The 24,337-nt window shown below is 33.9% G+C and overlaps 1 protein-coding gene, 1 long non-coding RNA gene and 1 other non-coding gene across 3 annotated transcripts in view; 2 read left to right on the top strand and 1 right to left on the bottom strand.

Moving 5' to 3' along the window:
* Positions 1–550: 550 nt before the first annotated feature.
* Positions 551–3,032, bottom strand: LOC123531208 (uncharacterized). Its single transcript, XR_006682366.2, has 2 exons — positions 2,250–3,032; positions 551–1,700 (listed from the first exon to the last, which is right to left on the bottom strand). It is a non-coding gene; the product is annotated as an uncharacterized LOC123531208 (long non-coding RNA).
* Positions 3,033–4,621: 1,589 nt separating this feature from the next.
* The window catches only part of LOC123528055 (E3 ubiquitin-protein ligase DZIP3-like), a 53,845-nt gene continuing 34,129 nt past the window's right edge, over positions 4,622–24,337 (top strand). Inside the window, exon 1 of the mRNA XM_053518351.1 lies at positions 4,622–5,050. The gene's annotated coding sequence lies outside the window, so the exon portion shown is untranslated. The remainder of the gene's footprint in view (positions 5,051–24,337) is intronic.
* On the top strand, positions 23,014–23,085 carry Trnat-ggu (transfer RNA threonine (anticodon GGU)). The gene has a single exon. It is a non-coding gene; the product is annotated as a tRNA-Thr (tRNA).

The raw sequence follows: 24,337 nt of genomic DNA on the forward strand, positions 1-24,337 counted from the left end.
TTGATAAGAAATATAATCTATATGCGTGTTTCCGCCAACATACGAGAAAAATATATCTATTCCGCTCAGTTTGACAAAACACTTTTTTTTAACATTTTCACTTTACTCGCGAACTACTGCACCCAGGACCTTCAAACTTCACATTTCACATGCTGATAGTACTTATTGAATACACGACCCCTACTGACTTTGGGGCCACCAGGTCAAAGGTCAAGGCGCTGCGGGGGCATTTGTCACCATTAATGACAGCTCTTGTTTATTATTGCTTAAATGTTAATGTAACTTCACATAAACATAGGGCAGCATACAAACAAAGTTAATGCAGGGACAATGTCCATTATACCCAAGGTCAAGGTCACCAAGGTATAATACTTGCGTTATTTTCAGGTTAAAGGTTTTGGGCAAGCTTTGTTATTTGGAATAGTGGATACAATTCTCATAAATCTGATCTTTTTTAACAGAATTTTGCCTCTTTCATACTTTGTTCAACCTTTTGGGCATGCTTCTTTTTCGGAACATATCTACGTTACTATCAAAGATAATGACTTGAAACTCAATAAATATATATTCGTTTTCAACATCTGCATATGTCAAATCCATTCCCATCACTCTTTTTATTTTACAGAATTATGCCTCTTTCCATCATACTTTACCTGTAACCACATCTTAGTGCATCTTCCTTTTAAAATCTAGCAAATAAATGTCTCTTATCTTTGAGACACAAATCTATTTACTATTATAATCTATTTACTATATAATCTATTTATCTAAACATTCAACATTCAGATACTTCTGCTTTCCTAGCTCCTGGTTTTTAAATTTATGTTATGAATTTGTTTTGAGAATAAATTTCTGCTGGAATAATTTGGCGGGGAATTTTTTTTTTGTATTTATTTTAGTAGGCTTTCTGTTTTTCTTTTTAAGTGCTGTCATTGTGCTTTGTTAGGGTGTAATTTAGGAAAAGTGGAATCGAAACTACAGTAATAACATCTAAACTGATCCACGAAACTGCAGTAATAACATTTAACTTGCTCCACGACATCAGTAATAACATCTAAACTGGTCCACGAAACTGCAGTATTAACATCTAAATTGGTCCACGACTTAAGTAATAACATCTAAACTGGTCCACGAAACTGCAGTATTAACATCTAAATTGGTCCACGACTTAAGTAATAACATCTAAACTGGTCAACGAAACTGCAGTATTAACATCTAAATTGGTCCACGACTTAAGTAATAACATCTAAACTGGTCAACGAAATTGCAGTATTAACATCTAAATTGGTCCACGACATCAGTAATAACATCTAAACTGGTCCACGAAACTGCAGTATTAACATCTAAATTGGTCCACGACTTAAGTAATAACATCTAAACTGGTCCACGAAACTGCAGTATTAACATCTAAATTGGTCCACGACATCAGTAATAACATCTAAACTGGTCCACGAAACTGCAGTATTAACATCTAAATTGGTCCACGACTTAAGTAATAACATCTAAACTGGTCAACGAAACTGCAGTATTAACATCTAATTTGGTCCACGACTTAAGTAATAACATCTAAACTGGTCCAAGAAACTGCAGTAATAACATTTAACTTGGTCCACGACTCCAGTAATAACATATAAACTGGTCCACGAAACTGCAGCAATAACAGACTCCAGTAATAACATCTAAACTGATCCAAGACTGTTCTGAAAACGAAAGAAACTATAATTATTTTTTTAACTGTTGGTTGTCAAAAAAACCAACAACAACAAAGTTTATACATTGAAATATAAGAATGAAAAGAAGTTTTGAATAGTCGTACAGTTTTTCGACTAAACGTACAGTCTGCCATTAATACTGGGTCAGTATTGTACCGAATAGTGGGGCAGTATGACCTCCCAGTTATGATCAGAAATTGATTGTTGGGAGTATCTCCGTAGATGTATAATCGCAAAACACATTTTCTTGAAAACGTATTCGTTACCATAGAGTCATGCTAGTATTTATTGATGCGTAAGATTAGCAAAGGTTTCAAACCTTTGTAAAACCTCAAAATACAATTTTTAATATTTTTAGTTAAAAGACAGATCTTTGTGGTTCAATGACGAACTGCTTCCACTGAGATTTGAACTCAGAACTCCTCTTAGTCGAGCACATGAAGTGTAACCAGAGGCGTTTTACCAGTTAAACTACAGGAACATTTTGTTCTATCTACCTTGATGTCATTTACAGAACAAAGTAAACTTTGCACTTACCTGGTGCCAATGACGGCTGATTGAGATCTCGATGCAAATAAAAAAATTGGCATATCACTTCTATCACATGCATCTCGTACAGAAAATCCGTGTTTATAAGCAAATTAGCGGCCACAAAATGTCCAGTATGTCATGTCTCCATGTCCAAAGAGAAAAGAGCTGCTCCAGTGTTAGTGATGCTGGCTTTTCTGCTTTTGCCTAACCATGCCAATCTAGATCTGTTCAGTCTGTGGCACAGCTGCTACCCAAAAGACAAGTTCTTGTACATTCTAGATAAACCGTCGCCTCCACACACTGAATCACAAAGTAATTATGAAATAGAAACTTTGAACATAAATCATCACTAAGTTCGTGCGCAAGATTTTGAAGCATCTGGAAAATGTAACATACATGTATCCCATCCATATCCGGTATCTTCAATTTCTGCCGGAGGCTCCATTTCACTGGTAATTACACAGTTACTCTTAGCATACAGATATTCTTTCTTTGTTTTCCGGTGCGGTGTTGAATATCTAGAATTTCCACATATTCATGATATAATTTGAACTGTCACAAGTGGCCTCGACCGTGACTAACTTCGACTCACTGACTTGTTTGAAAACTGCACATTTTTACGAATCTTTAGAAAGAATGATATTCTAGGTGGGTAAAACATTGCCATTGCATAGACATTACAATGCCTTCAAAATGTATGTTCTTTGACCTAAAAAGTTATCAAAATCTGGGGAACTATTTCTTCCTGCGTGGAAATTCAATCGCCATAATAATGATTCACAAAGGAAGTAGCCTAACTCAAGAAGTGTAAAGTTTAAAGGTATCTTCACTAATATATTCGTAAAAGGCGATAGGATAAATAGAATAACGGGTTGGTACCGTGGATTAAGAAAATTTATCCAGCATAGCAGTAAGCCGAAGGCTCTAATATAAATCATTTTCTAATATAAATGTACTTTTGTTATTTATTTTGGCCAGTAGCTATACATAATTATATAGTTAATATTGTCTATTTATGCAATTGCATGGCCTAATGAGAATATGAGTTTGTTCTTGCTTTTGTTGCTAGGTCACTCTCACAAACGAATGTAAAACACCTGCTTGCGTCAATATTACTCATCCACGTTGTACAATTTCTTATGGATTTTTGATATCACAGAGCTGTGTACATTCATCTGGAGGAGGAGGAGGAGGAGGAGAGAGAGAGAGAGAGAGGGGGAGAGTAATGAATAATTCGCTAAGTAGCAAAAGAAAAAAATAAGCAAGTTTGTAAATAAATTATCGTTATTTGATATTTGTTTTGGATGAGAGAACAAACGTGTTGTGACAAATTTGTACAGAGATAAATAGAGGATATTTGATTGTAATATTTCACCGAGTGAACACTATAAGGCAATATTTTCACGAATTGCAATGAGTGAAAATGTAAATTATTGTGTTCCACAAGTGAAATATATTTCAATCTAACACCAAAACAAACAGATTTTCTATTTATTTTATGCATTTTGAATGGTTTTAACCAAATTATATCCAGTTTGTCCGCGCAACGTCACGTGCATCGCATAATGACGTCATAATGTCGTAACGTCAGGATATCTTTGTAGAAAAAGTGTAAATAGGTTGTTTCCTTACTTATTTTACAATTTATGATGGCTTGTAAATATTCATGATTCTGTTATTATTTTTTATACATCTATACCTTTACTGAAGACTATTTCTCATTGAATTTTCTTTCATATATACTTCAAATTCTTCCGCATTCAAGTGTAGGTCCGTACCAGTGAAAAATAAAATTGATACAGTTTAAAACAATGAAAATATCAATTTTATTTCACTGATAAATTTCAGTATTTCACTGAAGAGCATTAAACAAATAAGACTAAACACCGGAAACAGACTTTGTTTATTATAAAGGGTGAAGTACGATTAAACTGTTATTTATCGTCTCCGTTGTCATCTTTTACACTTACATTTCTGTTGCTTCCCCGTTTTCAGCCTGTCCATCTTGTGTATGTTTATGTTTAATTAGTTACATTGTGACACCCCTGTTGCCATCTCGTGTATGTTTATGTGTAATTAGTTACACTGTGACACCCTTGTTGCCATCTCGTGTATATTTATATGTAATTAGTTACATTGTGACACCACTGTTGCCATCTCGTGTATATTAATGTTTAATTAGTTACATTGTGACACCCCTGTTGCCATCTCGTGTATGTTTATATTTAATTAGTTACATTGTGACACCTCTGTTGCCATCTTGTGTATGTTTATGTTCATTTTTTACATTTTGACTCCTCCGATTCAATCAAATACATGTATTTTCATTATTATTGTGTTGACTTCTCTGTTGCCATTCTTACTTTTCTCTTAATTTTAAGAATTTGTTTTTCATGTGCGTATCTGTAATTCGCGATTGTACGCTAAAATAGACTGAAAATAAATATGTCTTCTTTAAAGGACTACTACCTTTAAACTTTAAACAATTGTTAATGTTAGTTGTTTAAGAAGTAATCTTAATCACTTGTAGTGCTCAAAGTGAAGGAGAAAAATATTTATATCACAACTAAAATTATTCTACTGCATATTAAATTCGTGTATTTGTATAATATTGTGTTTGTAGAAAATCGTTCTTATTTCATTCGTGTGCCTTAAGTACAAGTGTTTATATAAAAGAGTGCGTTAATACGAGGAATTTAAGTGTTGTGATTACATGAAGACATTGCTGAAGACATTTATTTAACAACTCGTCAATGGATTCGAACTTTCGGAGGCACAATCAACGGAAATAGGAAAACATAGCAAAGGTATCTTTCGTTACACTTATATCACTCTGCTTTTGATAATATTTGATTCAGAAGGATGTGTTTCTGCGGGGCTATACTTCAATTACACACAATGAATAAGTTTCAAGCTTGATAAAAAATCAAAACATTGTGTAATGTCCTTCCAGTTTATATTCCGTAACAATAACAAAACTTCCAGAAGCCTTAGTAAACAAAACTGCATTAATGCCGATCCGTTCGTCTATATTCCTTCAGTCGCCATATGTCCGCCGAACCTGCCTCACTGGCAAATTTCAAAACATCACGATTTGGAGAGGACAGCTGTAAGCTATCATAGCTTTCTGTTCAATTCTTTAACTTTCTGAAATAAAACTGGTGTAAACTAAAACCACCACGCATTTCCTGCAATTCTCTCGTCTGATCCAGTTACCTGCTAATTAAGTAGGACTTGTCAAAATGCACAGCGAGTGTAATTGGTTAACCTATCACGAAAATGAACAGCCATTAAATGTATAATATTTAAAACCCATTATCCTGTCGGGGCCTCCGAGGCCAAGTGGTTAAGGTCACTGACTTTGAATTACTCGCCCCTCACCGATGTAGGTTCGAACCTCACTCAGGGCGTTAATTTTTTCATGTGAGGACGCCATCCAGCTGGCTTACGGAAGGCCGGTGGTTCTATCCAGGTTCTGCCCGTGATGAAATAATACACGGAGGAACATCTGGGGTCTTCGTCCACCATCAAAGCTGGAGAATCGCCGTGTGACCTAAATTGTGTTGGTGTGACGTTAAACCCAACTTAAACAAAACAAAACATTATCATGTCGGTCAATTTACCATGATAATTATACATACCTAGATGACTCACTAACTGCTTTTTTTTCAAGATATTTTCTGGTCTCGAAAAGAAAATTCATTAATTACATCGTAACTCATTAAATTATTTCAAATCTGATGTAGTGGCCAATTAATTATATTGCAGATATTTTTAATGCGTCGCCTTAAAGCCCTGCTCCGCGGCTATTTAAATTCTATTGTGTGTATGCAGCCCATGATGAAAATAGGTAACAGTTAACGGCCACGCGCTACACTTTAGCACGCAAAACCACAGGTATTTTAATATATAGAATTTTATGCAAAAAAGACATTCAAATGTAACATTATTCAAATGGTTAAAATATATACAAGGTATATTTATAGAATGTGGTATGCATGAGATATTGTTATTGCATGATTTTTTAGATTGTAAATGGTTAATTAGTATTGTAAAGCAACGACTGACATATTTGTTTTTAAATGATTGGTACTCTTTACTTGAAAATTCTAGTAATTGTAAGATATATAAATTGTTCAAACATGAATTCAAAGTTAAAAGATATTTACTTGAAACGGATCAGAAATTCCTGAAATATATAATAAAATTTAGGACTAGAAACAACAGACTACCTGTAGAAACAGGAAATTGGAACAGAATAGCTTTAGAAAATAGAAAATGCACATTACGTCAAAGTAATATTGGAGGCGAATACCACTATGTATTAGAATGTTCTTCCTTTTTTCATGGCAGAAAAAATATATTAAACCGAAAGTTTGTAACAGACCGAATGTGTTAAAATTTGATATGCTAATGAAAATCAACTGTTGTGGATTTGAGTATAAAAGTATCGTTTGTTTGTTAAAAGTATCATCTTACCATTAAATAATTGAAATGCATTTAACATAAAGCTATTCTCCGGCATAAATGTAGCAATTCTGTTCTCATTATTATGTTTGATTGTGACCTAGTTTTATAATTTTATTGAATATATTTAACCTCATGTTGTGATTTATATGACCTGAGTGAAATGTATAAAGTTGAAAGTTGACAGGCGTCACTGTTCATAGTCGTGATTTTCACGCTTTTTCAGTGACAATTTAAGGTTAAAAGGTAGGACTGGAGTAGGTCTTTAAGAATATTCTTTTGTTTAAGCGAAATTGTATCCATTGTGTTACAATACAAAAGTGCGTGTAATGAATGAAGAATGATTATAATATAAATACAAACAATTCATTGAAACATGAAAATTACATTTACAAAAATTTACCCTATATTGTAAAACTTCTGTGATTTATGATTCAAAGAACTACTTAAACAGGAGCTGAATGCTGAATTCCTTTTTTGTCTCTCGTAAATTAATCACTATAACTAGAGATTTTAATACATTCTGAATTTTAATATAATTCATGTCATATAGACAAATATCAGGATAGTTTCTTTGTTGTCTAGAATAGCTGCAATAGGGCATGTATACTTCAATATATCAGATCAGATACTAGTAATGTTTGGAATGGCTGCAATAGGACATGTTTATTTCAATATATCACATCAGACATTCCCTGGAATGCCTGTAATAGGGCATGTTTACTTCAATATCTAAGATCAGATACTGTCTACAACGGCTGCAATAGGGCATATTTACTTATATATATCAGATCAAATATTGTCTGGAACGGCTGAAACAAGGTATGTCTAATTTAATAGCTCAGATCAGGTATTGTCTAGAACGGCTGCAATAGGACATGTTTACTTCAATATATCAGATCAAGTATTGCCTGGAATGGCTGCAATAGGACATGTTTACTTCAATATAGCATATCTGGAATAGCTGCAATATGATATGTTTACTTTATTTGATCAGATCAGATATTGTCTAGAATGAATGCATTAGAACATGTTTACTTTATTTTATCAGATCTGATATTGTCTGGAATGAATGCATAAGAACATTTTTACTTTATTTTAGCAGATCAGATATTGTTTAGAATAGCTACAATAGGACATGTTTACTACAACATATCAGATCAGATATTGTCTGGAATAGTTTGCGATAGGATATGTTTACTTTATTTTATCAGATCAAATTTTTTCTGGAATGAATGCAATAGGACATGTTTACTTTATTTTATCAGATCTGATAATGTCTGGAATGGCTGCAATAGGACACTTTTACTTTTTTTAATCAGATCAGATATTGTCTAGAATGAACACAATAGAACATATTTACTTTATTCTATCAGTTCTGATATTGTCTGGAATAACTGCAATGGAATATGTTTACTTTATTTTATCAGCTCTGATATTGTCTGGAATAACTGCAATGGAATATGTTTACTTTATTTTATCAGATCTGATATTGTCTGGAATAACTGCAATGGAATATGTTTACTTTATTCTATCAGCTCTGATATTGTCTGGAATAACTGCAATGGAATATGTTTACTTTATTTTATCAGCTCTGATATTGTCTGGAATAACTGCAATGGAATATGTTTATTTTATTTTATCAGCTCTGATATTGTCTGGAATAACTGCAATGGAATATGTTTACTTTATTTTATCAGCTCTGATATTGTCTGGAATAACTGCAATGGAATATGTTTACTTTATTTTATCAGCTCTGATATTGTCTCGAATGAATGAAACTATTTTTTTTGGATCAGATCTGATATTGTCTGGAATGGCTGCAATAGGACATGTTTACTTTATTTTATCAGCTCTGATATTGTCTGGAATAGCTGCAATGGAATATGTTTACTTTATCAGCTCTGATATTGTCTGGAATAGTTTGCGATAGGATATGTTTACTTTATTCTATCAGCTCTGATATTGTCTGGAATAACTGCAATGGAATATGTTTACTTTATTTTATCAGCTCTGATATTGTCTGGAATAACTGCAATGGAATATGTTTACTTTATTTTATCAGCTCTGATATTGTCTGGAATAACTGCAATGGAATATGTTTACTTTATTCTACCAGCTCTGATATTGTCTGGAATAGCTGCAATGGAATATGTTTACTTTATTCTATCAGCTCTGATATTGTCTGGAATAGCTGCAATGGAATATGTTTACTTTATTTTATCAGCTCTGATATTGTCTGGAATAACTGCGATGGAATATGTTTACTTTATTTTATCAGCTCTGATATTGTCTGGAATAGCTGCGATGGAATATGTTTACTTTATTTTATCAGCTCTGATATTGTCTGGAATAACTGCAATGGAATATGTTTACTTTATTTTATCAGCTCTGATATTGTCTCGAATGAATGAAACTATTTTTTTTGATCAGATCTGATATTGTCTGGAATGGCTGCAATAGGACATGTTTACTTTATGTTATTAGATCAGATATTGTCTTGAATAGCTACAATAGGACATGATAACTTTAAAACATCAGTTCAGACATTATGTAGACTGGCTGCAATAGGGCATATTTACTTCAATATATATAAGATCTGGTAATGTCTGGAATGGCTGAAACAGTACATGTTTACTTTATTTTATCAGATCAGATATTGTCTGGAATGAATGCAATAGAACATGTTTATTTTATTTTATCAGGTCTGATATTCTCTAGAATGGCTGCAATAAAACATGTTTACTTTATTTTATCAGACAAGATATTGTCTGGAATAGCTACAATAGGACATGTTTATTTAAAATATCAGATCAGCTTTTGTGTAGAATGGCTGCAATAGAGCAGGTTTACTTCAATATATATTTATATTTTTAGACCTGATGTTGTCTGGAATGGCTGCAATAAGGCATGTTTACTCTTATATATCAGATCAGATATTGTCCGGAAGGGCTGCAATTGGACATGTTTATTTTATGTTATCAGATCAGATATTTCTGGAATGGCTGCAATAGGACATGTTTACTTTATTTTATCAGATTTGATATTGTCTCGAATGGCTGCAATAGGAAATTTTTACTTTATTTTTTTTCTAATCAGATCAGATGTTGTCTGGAATGAACGCAATAGGACATCTGATCTGATTAGAAAAAAAAAGTTTTATCAGATCTAATACTTTCATGAATGAATGCAATAAGACATGTTTACTTTATTCAATCAGATCTAATATTGTCTGGAATGAATGCAATAGAACATGTTTAGTTTATATTATCAGATCTAATATTGTCTGGAAAGGCTGCAATAGGAAATGTTTACTTTATGTTATCAGATCTGATATTATTATGAATATGTAAAATAAGACATGTTTACGTTAAAATATCAGCTCAGATATGGTGTAAAATGGGTGTAATAGGACATGTATACTTCAGTACATCAGATCAGGGATCGTCTGGAATAGCTACAATAGGACATGGTCCCTTTTAAATATCAGACCAGATATAGTGTAGAATGGCTGCAATAGGGCATGTTTACTTCAATATATCAGATCAGATATTATCTGGAATAGCTGCAAAAGGACATGTTTACTTTATTTTTCACGAATTCAGATATTGTCTGGAATGAAGGCACTAGGACATGTTTACTTTATTTTATAAGATTCGATATTGTCTGGAATGGCTGCAATAAGGCATGTTTTCTTTTATATATCAAATCAGATATTGTCTGGAATAGCTACAACAGGACATGATCTCCTTGAAATATTAGATGAGATATTGTGTAGAATGGGTGCAAAAAAAACAAGTTTATTTCTACATATCAGATCAATTTTTGTTTGGAATAGCTTCAATTGGACATGTTGATTTTAAAATATCAGATCAGATATTGTGTAGAATTGATGCAATGTGACCTGTTAACTTCTATATATCAGATCAGACATTGTCTGGACTAGCTGCAATAGAAAATGTTTACTTTATCTAATCAGACATGATTTTGTCTGGAATAGCTGTAATATGACATGTTTACTTTTTTATCAGATAAGATATTGTCTAGAATGAATGCAATATAACATGTTTACTTTATGTTATCAGATTTGATATTGTCTGTAATGGTTGCAATAGGACATGTTGACAATATTGGTCCGAGAGCTCATGGACTTTTATTGCAACAATTGAGGCCAAAAGAAGTTTACACATTTTTGGAAACAATATTTCTCCATGAAAACCCATTTCTTAAGTGTCAAAGCCGTGCCTATCTATATTTTGTTCACTTATGTTTGTGATAGGGGAGGTAAAATTCACTTGTAAAAATATTAGGGGGTAGGGTAAAGGTTACGTTTACCAGTCTTTAATTACAGTAACTATTTAACTGTCGGTAAATGTGTATATGTAAAAAAACAGCAATAAATAATTCATCAAAATGGAATGAAGGACAAACTGGATATTCAAAGTCAAAGGTCAAAATTATGTGAAAATCACAAAAATTGGCATATTTGAATTTTTTTTTCTTGGTGTTATCAGATCAGATATTGTCTGGAATAGCTACAATCGGAGATGTTTACTTTAAGATAAGAACGGCTGCAATAGAGCATGTTTACTTTAATATATCAGATCAGATATTGTCTAGTCCAGCTGCCATAGGACATGTTTATTTTATTTTATCACATCAGATATTGTCTTTAGTAGCTGCAATATGACATATTTACTTTTATATATCAGATCATATATTGTCTGGAATGGCTGCAATAGGGCATGTTTACTTTTATATATCAGACCAGATATTGTTTGGAATAGCTGCAATAGGACATGTTAACATCAATATATTAGATCATATGTTGTCTGGAATAGCTACAATAGAACATGTGTACTATAAAACATCAGATCAGATAATGTGTAGAATGGGTGCCATAGGACATGTTTACTATATTTTATCAAATCAGATATCGTCTGGAATGGCTGCGATAAGACATATTTCCTTTATTTTATCAGATCAGAATATTCCTGGAATAGCTTCATTCAGACATGATTACTTTGAAATATCAAATCAGATAATGTGTAGAATGGCTGCCGTAGGACATGTTTACTTCAATATATCAGATCAAATATTGTCTGGAATAGCTACAATAGGGCATATTTATTTTACATTATCAGATCAGCTATTGTGTAGAATGGCTGCAATAGGTCATATTTGCTTCAATATATCAGATCAGATATTTTCAGGAATAGCTGCAATAGGACATGTTTACACTATTTATCAGATCAGATATTGTCTGGAATGGCTGCAATATGAAATGTTTACTTCAATATGTCAGATCATATGTTGTCTGATATAACTACTGTAGGACATATATACTTTAAAATACAAGATGAAATATTGGGTAGAATGGGCGCAATAGGACATGATTACTTTATTATATGAGATATTGTCAGAAATGACTGCAAGCAGACATTTTTGCTTGTTGTTATCAGAACAGTTATTGTCTGGAATAGTGCAATCGGAAATGTTTACTTTAAAATATCAGACCAGTTTTTGTGTAGAATGGCTGCAATAGGGCGTGTTTACTTCAATAGATCAGGTCAGATATTGTCTGGAATAGCTGCAATAGGACATGCTAATTTTGTTTTATTAGATCAGATATTTTCTGAAATAAATTCAATAGGATATGTTTACTTTATTTTAACGGATCTGATATTGTCTGGAATTGCTGCAATAAGGCATGTTTACTTTATTTTATCAGATCAGATGTTTCTGGAATATCTAAAACTGGACGTGTTTTCTTTAAAATATCAAATCAGATAATGTGTAGAATGTCTGTAATAGGACATGTTTACTTCAATATATCAGATCAAATATTGGCTGGTATGAATACAGTATGACATGTTTACTTTATTTCATCAGATCAGATATTGTCAGGAATGAATGCAATAGGACATGTTAACTTTCTGATGTTGTTTCAAATGAATGCAATAGGACACGTTTACTTTACATAATCAGGTCTGATATTGTCTGGAATTAATGCAATAGGACATGTTTACTTTATTTTACCAGATCAGATATTGTCTAGAATGAATGCAGTAAGACATGTAAATCTGACTAAAGTGCATCTCCTATTACGCTATGGTATTAATACGCTTAGGATCTGAAAACGAGCTATTGATAGCCTCCTCCTTCTGACGACCCTTTCGCTAGCCAATTAGAGCTTACCTTACAACATTTTCCAAATCTATAATTAGCCTGGATGTTTGATATTTACAATTCTTGTTACATAATGTGTCTGATGACCGGTTAGCTAAGTCGGAAGGGCACTTGGTCTGTAAGCGAGGGGTCCCGGGTTCGAGCCCCGGTCTGACTGTACATTTTTATGCCCCCACTTTCGGGGGCATATAGATTTGCCCTTGTCCGTCCGTTCATCCGTCCTTCCGTCCGTCCGTCCTTCCGAGAAAGTTGTGTCGCGCCTAGCTCCAAAAGTATTTGACGTGGAGTCACAAAGCTTCACAGGAATGTTGGTCAGCATGTGTAGTTGTGCACCTGGGGTTTCGCGTCTGGATTCATTCAGTCATGTAGAAGTTATGGCCTCTGACTTTGTAAAAATTGGTCATTTTAGTGTTATGTCGCGCCTAGCTCCAAAAGTATATGACATAGAGTCACAAAACTTTACAGGAATGTTGGTCAGCATGTGTAGTTGTGCACCTGTGGTTTCGCGTCCGGATTTATCCAGTCTTGTAGGAGTTATAGCCCCTGACATAGAAAAAAATTGGTCATTTTAATGTGTCGTGTGTAGCTCCAAAAGTATTTGACCTAGAGTCACCAAAGTTTACAGGAGTGTTGGTCAACATGTGCAGTTGTGCACCTGGGGTTTCGCGTCCGGATTCATTCAGTATTGTAGGAGTTATGGCCCCTGACCCGGGACAAATTGTCATTTTAATGTCATGTAGTGGGGGCATCTGTGTCCCATGGACAATTTCTAGTTCTTACTCTTTCACATTTGAACAAATCGTCTTATTGGTTCAAATAAAAATAGATTTCGAAAATAAAAATATCTATATTGGAAATCCAAAATATACAGAAGAAGAATGTGAATTGGTCATTCGCATATATTCGTTTAGAAGATCAAGTACTTAAGTCAGATTGAAGGACATGTGTACTTTATAGTACCAGATCTGATATTGTCTGGAATGAATGCAATAGGGCATATTTACTTTATTTTATTAGATCTGATATTGTCTCGAATGAATGCAACAGGACATGTTTACATTATTTTACCAGATCAGATATTGTCTGGAATGGCTGCAATAGGGCATGTTTATTTTATCAGTTCTGATATTATCTGAAATGGCTGCAAAAGGACATGTTTACTTCAATATGTCAGATCAGATATTGTCTGGAATGGTTGCAATAGGCCATGTTTACTTCAATATATCAGATCAGATACTGTCTGGAATGGCTGCAATAGGGCATGTTTACTCCAATATATCAGATCAGATATTGTCTGGAATGGCTGCAATGGAACATGTTTACTTCAATATATCAGATCAGATATTGTCTGGAATGGCTGCAATATAACATGCTTACATCAAAATATCAGATCAGATAGTGTCTGGAATGCCTGAAATAAGGTGTGTTTACTTCAATATATCAGATCAGTTATTGTCTGGAATGGCTGCAATAGAACATGTTTACTTTAATATATATCGGGTCAGATATTGTCTGGAATAGCTAAATAGGACATGTGTACTTCAATATATCAGATCAGGTATTTTATAGAATGCCTGACGTAGGGTACGTTTACTTCGATATATCAGATCAGTTTATTGTCTGGAATGGCTGCAATAGAACATGTTTAAGTCAAACATGAAGATAATATTGGTGATTTGTAATAGATACCTTTTGGTTATTATGGAGTCTGTACTATGACAGATGGCAAAATGTTGTTCAGAATTGTTTTACAAAGAAAATATGTACGTACTCCTGGATTTGATCACTGAAACAATCAGGTACCAATATGAATTTCTCGCTTGTAAGATAAGATAAGAAAATGAAAGTGCATAAAGCCAATTAATTTACGAAGCATAATAAGCAAGTTGTCTCATAGTTCGATATATAAACAGACGAAGATTGTTTTGTTTTTATAACTTTTTTAATTTACCTTGTCTAGTTAGAAAATTGTACTACTAGATATTAAAACGTTTATACAGTATTCCATTAGGTACGCTGTCCTTGAAAAAACTGGACCGTTGATTTTTTCTGTAGTACCTCTTATCGAATAAGCTCTAGTGTACAGAACGTTTAATTCTACGTAGTACGTAATGCTTGATGGAAGCCATAGGATATAACTTTGAATTAGTATTCTAATATGGCTAACAACGCTTTAATCATCGCAACGATATTATGTTGACGTCACGTAAACGTGATATTTAGCGCCATGTACGCATCAAGAAATAGCGCTTTCAAATTTCATGAAGTATTTTACTTAATTAAATGACACGTTTTAAACGAATTGACACATTGCACAAATGTGTTAATTAATTTGCAAACATACTGAGTTAGTTATTCGCTTTGCTGAACAATTCGCAATAATTTTCGCACGAACTGAATTCTGCCGCAAGACGTATTTCCATTTCCGGTCCTGACCTACTATTGGCGCCATGCTTGCGCGAAGAAACAGTTCCATCATATTTGATATAAATTTTACAATAAAGAATATCTTAGAATCGAAATGATTTATAGCAAAACAGTACTTTATCACGGTTATATGTCGGGCGTAATAATTTCACGAGGCTGTGCCCTCGTGAAATTATTACGCCCGACGTATAACCGCCCACCGTGTATAAATAGTGATAAAGCACTGTTTTGCTATAAATCATTCCTTAAATGAATGCAGCTTCCCGTTTGATTTTTTCTACTCATGGGATCAAAAACAGGCAGATGCGCTATTAAATTAACTAACTGTCATCAACTCCTTCAATATTTCCTTAAACATTGCTCAACAACATAAAAAGAAATAATTGATTAAGAGGTTATTTTCATCGGGCAATACGACAACTACATACACTAATTTTTCAAGACTAACATTTCTCGTGCGCACGACATCTTATCTCGTATGCTCGACACCTTATCTCCTAAGAACGCATGACATGTTATATCGAGCGCACGACATCTTATCTCGTGAGTACAACTTCTGATCTCATGCGCACACATCTTATCTCGTGCGCTAGACGTCTTATCTCGAGCACACGACATCTTACCTCGTGCACAGACGACATTTTAGCATTTGGAAAGTGGCATGACACACCGGCTTTCAATGGGCCCATTGCAAAGCTACAGTGTTATTAGTTTTCCTATTTTCGGATATCCGCTCCCCCCTCCCCCTGCCAAAAAAATAAATAAATAAAAAAATTTAAAAAAATAAAAGAAAAAAGGAAGTAATTGTTAAAAATATAATACATAATGGCACACTTTAAGATATAAAGACCGGGTCTTTGTAATATGTGCAGTCTGTGAACTTAAATATTATCTATCTGTTTCTATAGAGGATGTTGAAATTTAAAAATTACAATATAACAGATACTTATTCGTTTAAAACAATATCAAATGTATGTTATAATTCATAGCAAATGATATTTAAATAAAATTCTAACTTGACACGATTGATTTCCGTATAAAACAAAGAAGAAGGAAACTGTGTCACTATGCAATACATGTACTGTTTGTACGTCACAATTATTAGGGAAAAGAAAACCATATAAACAGGAAAATAATGGTGAATATCTTTAAAGATATTAATAGATACTCTTGATAACGTATTAAGATTGGAACAATATATCAAACATTTATATACTCTTGAATATAATCAGTGATTTTCGTATATATTCTTATTTCATAACACACAGGCTGCACCCTCGTGATATAGTTCCTTCTCATATGAACATTATGCATTTCAAACAATGATTTTATTCAACGGAAAATCACTGAATGAAATATAATTATTTTTCAAACGAAAAAAAACGTCATTTAATTAAGAAATAATTAATAGCAAAACAATGCTTTATCACTATTTATACACGATGGGCGGTTATATGTCGGGCGCAATAATTTCACGAGGGCGCAGCCTGAGTGAAATTATTTTGAACGACATATAACCGCCCGAGCTGTAAAGATAGGGATAAATCACTGTTTTGCTTTAAATTATTTCGATTCTAATATGTTCTTTATAGTAAAGTTTATATCAAATATGATTGCACTGTTTCTTTGCGCAAGCATGGCGCCAATAGTAGGTATTTGTTAAAACACGCCAGGACCGGAAACGGTAATACGTCTTGCGGCAGAATTCAGTTCGAGCGAAAATTATTGCGAATTATTCAGCAAAGCGAAAATCTAATTCAGTATGTATACAAATTAATCAAAACAGTTGTGCAATGTGACATTTTGCTTAAAACATGTTAATAAGTAAAATATTCTTGATTCGTACATGGCACTAAATATCACGTTGACGTGACGTCAACATTACATCGTTGTGATGATTAAAGCATTGTTAGTCATATTAGAATAAATGTCCCCAAAGGTTACATTCTACCAATTCAATTCCTTATTTATTTCATATTAATAACAAAACATTCAGACCTCATTTTCAGCACTATAGAGCATTTCAATGATATGAAAACCATATATGGTCATTTAGTATAACATGTCTTCTTATCAAAAATAGAAAAATATTGACATGTTATGTTGAATATAAGAAAAATAATCTGTTCTGAGAAACATCACCCTCTAAAAATGCCCCCATGAAAACAGCCGTTTAGCAGTTACGCGTAGGCAGACATTTTTCGCAAAGAATAAAACTTATTCCAAGAAATTTACAATGAAAATGGTCTAGATCTATTCTCAATACTATAAGCAATAAACATAAGCCAAAAATTTAACTGTCACCTCCTCATGTCACTCATTATACCAGATTTCATCCATAGCATGGAACTACATTTTGGACTACTTCACATGTAACACTGAGTAGTCACTTCCGGTTTGGTGTAATCCGTCCTGTAAATATATTGAGGTAGAGAAAATGTGTTTCTTTCATCTCTTTCATTAGAAAATATAGTTAACTCTATAGCAATAAGATGTCGAAAAAATTACTGAGATGAACCGAAACCCATTTATAATCTGAATTCTTTGTTAAATCGTTTTTGCATTGTGTCATGTATGTATACTTGAAATACACAGACACATTTAATTGCCTGCAGCCTGGAGGCCGCATGTATATTGGAGTGCAACATGTAGTGTAGCACATGGGGACTGGGTGATTTCACGTGACCTTTTACCGATATGCGATTGGCTTCTCGCATTTATGGAACGCCGTTTTTGCAATAAAGCTGACACTCTATATATAGAGAGAAATGTTTGTGACCTGAATTCCTCATTAGTTATTCCGTATAATTTATTCCAACTTTAAGCAGTGATCAATATTGAGTCATACCTAGTTGTGCATAGGGGATTTTTTAGTAGCTCTTTGATTTCCTGGATTATGGCCCTGTGTTGTCTTGCTCTATAGTATATGTCAACGAAGTCCAAGGGAAGGCATGAATTACATTCGTGATAGCTCTAGTAAAATATTTCAGTAGTAATTAGAAAACTTGAGCTAAAATTTATGTTATTCATGAAAGGGAAATATAGTGATTTTTGCTCAAAACAATAACTTTCAGAATTAGGAAATACATATTTCATAGATCTACTTGTAAATCATGAAGAGTGGAGTAATATTTCCTACGTTAAAGCGTAATGCTATAAAATTCAGATAAAAAAGCACACTTTTCACCCATAAGTTACATTTTAGGCTGAGTGGTCACATACATCCATAACAATTTCTGGTCTGTTTAACTTCTCTTTCGACTACTTGTAAGTATCTTACAGATATGAATTTACATCCGCTAGGGAAAGATAAGCACTTATTTAAACAATCGCTTACGGAAGTCAAACTCTATTGTTGTTCAACAACTTTAACCAGCTGGCCTTAAACACCTAACTTTATACAGTTTGTAGATTCAATCACAATAAATACCTTAAGTGAACTGATGTAAAACTTTTCTTCCGCTATTTCCTTTCTGAAATACAGACAATTGGAGAGAACTTCTTCGTTTAAGTGTTTCACATGTACACAGAAACTACTTGTTATTATTAAACATTTGCGAATTAAGACAAAGTGGATGACAATCGATACTTTCAGGGGGACATCTCAACATTCAAACAGTATTATGTGCAGACGAAAATTATGCCCACAATAATGATATGTTCCTACTGAAGGCCAAGGGAAATTGTTTTGGCGTTGTCCGAGCGAATGTATCTCCGTCCTTGCGCCGGTCCGTCCTTGCGTCCGTCCGTCCGAAATTGAAAATGTTTATAATTAAAAAAAAGTGCTTTAGCTATAATTACCAAACCTCAAGTGTTAATAAGCACAAGACCTTTGCTCTCTCGTAGAATTCTTGCCCTTGACACTGTAAAAACAGATTGCTTTCCTTGATTTATTTGAAAAAAGAATGAAAACGCTTATAATTAAAAAAAAGTTCAGCTAGAATAACTAAACATCACATAATTATCAATAAGCACATGAAATTTGCTCAGGCATAATATTATCCGGCTTGGTCCAGTAAAAGCAGACATTCCCCTTTGATGTCTTTAGGAAAATATCAAAGTGCTTATGATTCAAAAAGCATTTCTAGCCTCACATAATGTTAACTAGCATATAACCTTTGCTCACATTGCCAGCTTTCATAGCCAAATCGCATAGTATTATACCTTTTTACCTAGTAAAGTATTTCCACTTGTTTTGCTAAAAGAATGCAAATGCTTATATTTCAGTAAGCATTTATACTTAAATCACCATATGTCACATAATAATTAATTAGCACATATTCTTTGCTAACATATAGTATTATCCCCCTTTACCCTGTAAAAGTATCCCTCGTTTTAGAAAAAAAAATTGAAGGCATCTACGAAACCTATTGACGGATTTACATGAAACTTTTCACAAATATAGATTACTATTTTACAATCCATAAATTCCAAAATATCAAAGTAACTTATTGACAGATCTTCATGAAACTTCACACAACTATTGATCATTGTACGGCGGTGATGCATGTGTACCATTCACCAGAATCTCTTCAGAAACTGCAAAGTTATTGCCCTTTAATTGTTTTAAAATTCCTTAATTTCCAGTAAATTCATTAATTTCCAAATACATCCATTGATAGTTCTTCGCGAATCTTACAAATCACTACAGAGCAGAGTTTTCCGTTGATTCTTAAAAATATTTTTTGCATAACGTGTGTATCAGCAAAACAATATCGTTCAAAATATCGCACCCCAACTCTCATTCACAAAGCAACTTTTTTGGTGTGGGTATAATTTCACTAATTTGCTTGATATGCCACGGGAGTGGGATGTTTGTGTGTCTGTCCGTCTGTCAGCAAAGAAAATTTCTTTTATACACGTCACCAAAAGTTTGTGGTTTAACATAATAACACTTTATTGAAATGTTCTTCAATATTACAGGGGGCATCCGTGGCCGATTGTTTAAAGTCGCTGACTTCAAATCACTTGCCCCTCATCGATGTGGGCTCGGGCTTCACTCGGGGCGTTAAATACTTCATGTGAGGAAGCCATCCAGCTGGCTTACGGAAGGTCGGTAATTCTACCCAGGTACCCGCTAGTGATGGTAATAATGCACGGAGGAGCACCTAGGGTCTTCCTCCACCATAAAAGCTGGAAAGTCGCCATATGACCTAAAACTTTGTCGGTGCGACGTTAAACCCAACAAAATGAATAATGAATAAATTAATTAACATTACAAAGCGAGTTGTCAGGGTTTGCTAGTGTGATATCTCAGTGTATCGCCCGTCAAACACAGTGTTTGCTTTGAACACTCCAGAGATGACAATCGTATTGCGACTTGGTCAGAAACATTGTCTACACAAAATGTGGACGACATAAATAATAGTTTTGAAGAATGTCGATATTGTTTTCTATGATATATTAAATCCCAGATGACACTATTTCTACATTTATTAAGAGAAATATTCTGACTAATATTCATGTGTAAAATATGACATCTGGAGTGTTAAAGATGTTTTTTTTTCTATGGTTTAATTTACTGTCCTACCTATAAACCTTACACGACCAAGCTTCAAACATGACATAGAATTGATTGTGGCAAATATTATGATTGTTTCATATTAATCAGGTCAAAAATTTAGTCTCTACGGTGTTTACAAGGTTTTTACTGATATCTGGCTCAATGACCTAGATTTGAAAAAGGCATTATTCCGACCCGGTCTCATAAGGTCCAGTAGAAATAATTGCCCCTACAATATTAACAATATTTTATCTTCTATAATCCAGCCTAGTGATCTCGTTTTATATCCGAGATAATCCAATTTAAACTATATCCAGATGTTATAAAGTCAAATATTCTGATCAGATTTTATAAAGATAGAAAACAAATTATGGTCTATACTTTCCTATAACTTCACGTAATGACATTTATTTTTCATCATAGAGAATATAGTTTCAAACATTTTATTAAGAAAATATTCTGACCAGATGGTATATGGATCCAGTTGAAAAAAAATGGAATATAGAGCATAAACAAGGTTTTTCTATGATCTGAGCTACACATCATTCTGAATAAGTTTCATTACGATTGGGCTACAATTGCATCTTCAAGAGTGTTAACAGTGAAATTGTGAACGACGGACAACGAATACAGCGCTACAACAACAGCTCATTTTGTGCTTAGGCTTGGGTGTATTACGAATTTTCTTTGACGGACAAAGGGACGGAGAGCGGATGGAGACAAATTTACATCCCAACCACATAATGTTGGCAAAATAAGCCAGGCATATCACCGTTTCCACAGATAATATAATAATGTTAAATGTGAAAAAAATCGTCATGGGTGTTCATACTCCACTTTGTCTTAATTCGCAAATGTCTCTTCAGCCTCCCCGCTAATCTCAAGAGGAAGAGTGTAGATCTACGTTTTAAGTTACTGGTCACGGATCGTTAGAGCCCTGGCTGGGGCACCTATTCTTCACGGCGACTTGAACCGGCGTCCTCAACCTAAGATCTATATGGGGGAGGGGGTGAGTGGATAGGGTGGAGAAGGGGTTATTAGTTTACTGATGCAAAATTAAAACACCTACGCACTGTTACATAACTGATAACTGAAATACTGTTGAAAAACGGTGATATAAAAGCTTTATTATTATACGGAGATGTGATTTATCCGTCCTCAATAACTAGCATTATAAAATGTTTTCTAATGATTCGTTAATTGCTATAAACAAGCTAGATTTAGAATATACAGTTCGGCAACTAGATATATTCAAACAATTAACAGCACTTGTTGAAACTTTTTAACGTGTTCTTTGAAACCGCTGAATGAGATGTAAAATTTCTCAAACTAAATAAATGTCATAAAATCAATGTCCCTCAATGGCCTCCGTAATAATATTTGACTTTATATGTATATAACGAATATAAAAGAACCCGGATATATATCCCTTTCATAAGAAAATGTAAATCACTAGTATAACATGTCAGTTTCATACTTGAATATCGGAAAGATGAGCACTTATCTAAACAGTTGTTTACGGAAGTCCAACCACTTTAAGTTCCTTAAATTAAACGTTATCGTGATACAAGTAAGAGGTTTGTTGACACATTCACAATATACGTATTATTAAATTAAACCTTCCTTAAACAATTATCTACCGATACTTCCTTTCAGAGAATGATATACATGTATAATGAACTACTAACACAACTGGAGAAAATTTAGTCGTTTAAAGACGCACCACAAAAAAGACTATTCTATGTTGATAAAACTATATTGAAAAGAAAATGACTGAATAAGTTTGCAGATACGTTGTGAAAACACATTAATTCAGGGCGGGCCTAAATTGAATAATTAAGTAACTACTTGTTATTAAGCCTGTCCGCTACACTCGAAAGGGAGAACCGGGTTTACGTTTAGGGTGGCTGTGTTTTTTAGATCGTGACTTTTTCCCATTGGATATTCATCCTTGTTTTTTTTTTTGACAACTGACATTCGTTGAAAACCACAAACATCCTGATCTGACCTTCAACCATTTTGCGTGCTTTTTAGAGTTTGATATTGAAACGTCAAATTTATCTCCCTTAAATCCTATGCCAATAAGGTTAATTCTATGCCTTTTTATGTTTTTATATTAATATGTTTTATTTAAATGTCACGGTAAAGAACTTGAATATTAAAACGGGGAGAAAATGTGTAGGCGGCCGGATAGCTCAGTCGGTAGAGCATCGGAACGGTATTCCGAGGCCCCGGGTTCGAGTCCCGGTCTGGCTGCATATATTGTGACATTTGGCGCCCAACGAGGGACCGTGACGGCATTACACTGGTTAGTCTCCGACACCTGTAATTGCTTATATATAAAGTACCCGCAGAAATTCGAGGACGAATTTCAAAATGGTGGGGAAATATGTCACGGTAAAGAACTTGAATATTAAAACGGGGAGAAAATGTGTAGGCGACCGGATAGCTCAGTCGGTAGAGCATCGGAACGGTATTCCGGCATCGGATTCGGCATTGGAACGGTATTCCGAGGCCCCGGGTTCGAGTCCCGGTCTGGCTGCACATTTTTCTCACCCTGTGACATAAAGACCCGTGAAAATATAGAAAATGAGATTTTTACCCTAACAGACAACTAAGAACTGTTAAAAATGTTTCAGTATTTGAATCTTAAACACAAAGACCTCCACAAGGACTTATCATGCTGTATACATTGTAACAAAGTTGACACATTTACATTCCCTTTACAAGTTTGTGATCTTGCAGTAGCATTCAATAAGTTAAAATAGAACCAAAGTGTTATTACTCTTGGTGCATTCCCTGCCAACAAGATTGAGAAATTCAACAATAAAATGTAATGCCTGTCCCCAAACAGGACAATATTAATATATCGTTCATGTGCAAACTAGAAAATTTAATTGCTAAAATACCTTTTTTTAGGCTACTTTTACATTTTATTTTGATGGTTCTGTACTATAACTTGAGAATGTATTTTATATGTGGCAACTTCTGGTGCCCAACTGGTATTAGTGGAATCATATCAACACTACTGGAAGGCCATATCCGATGCTAACGCAGAGATTTAATCGCATGAAGCTCATTACTTATATATATCCAGCACTTTATATGCACCCACGATAAAGCTGATCATTGGGATCATGGCCTCACGTTCTTTCGTGCACCATCTGGTTGTGATCATTTTTGCAGGTATATGGCATCTTCTGCGTATGGCTATACCTCATTAAAAAACTTCCAATGGAAGCTTCCAATTAGAACGATAAATTTCAAGTAGAATATAAAATTACCCACACATTCTCTATGTTTTCTATCCAAAGAGTACGACATATATAACACAACAATGTAAGCTTCTTACATATATGTAATTAATTTTCTGCTGTTCTGTAAAAATTAAAAATGACTGCATACCCCACTTACTATTTTTGGGGGCGTTATCCCAGTCAAATACTAAATCTTGGTTCATAAGTATGCTGCTGAGTGGTATTCCTAAAAAAGACACATCAATGATCTT

The sequence above is a fragment of the Mercenaria mercenaria genome, chromosome 11, assembly GCF_021730395.1.
Source record: "Mercenaria mercenaria strain notata chromosome 11, MADL_Memer_1, whole genome shotgun sequence".
In the NCBI taxonomy this organism is placed as follows: Eukaryota; Metazoa; Mollusca; class Bivalvia; order Venerida; family Veneridae; genus Mercenaria; species Mercenaria mercenaria.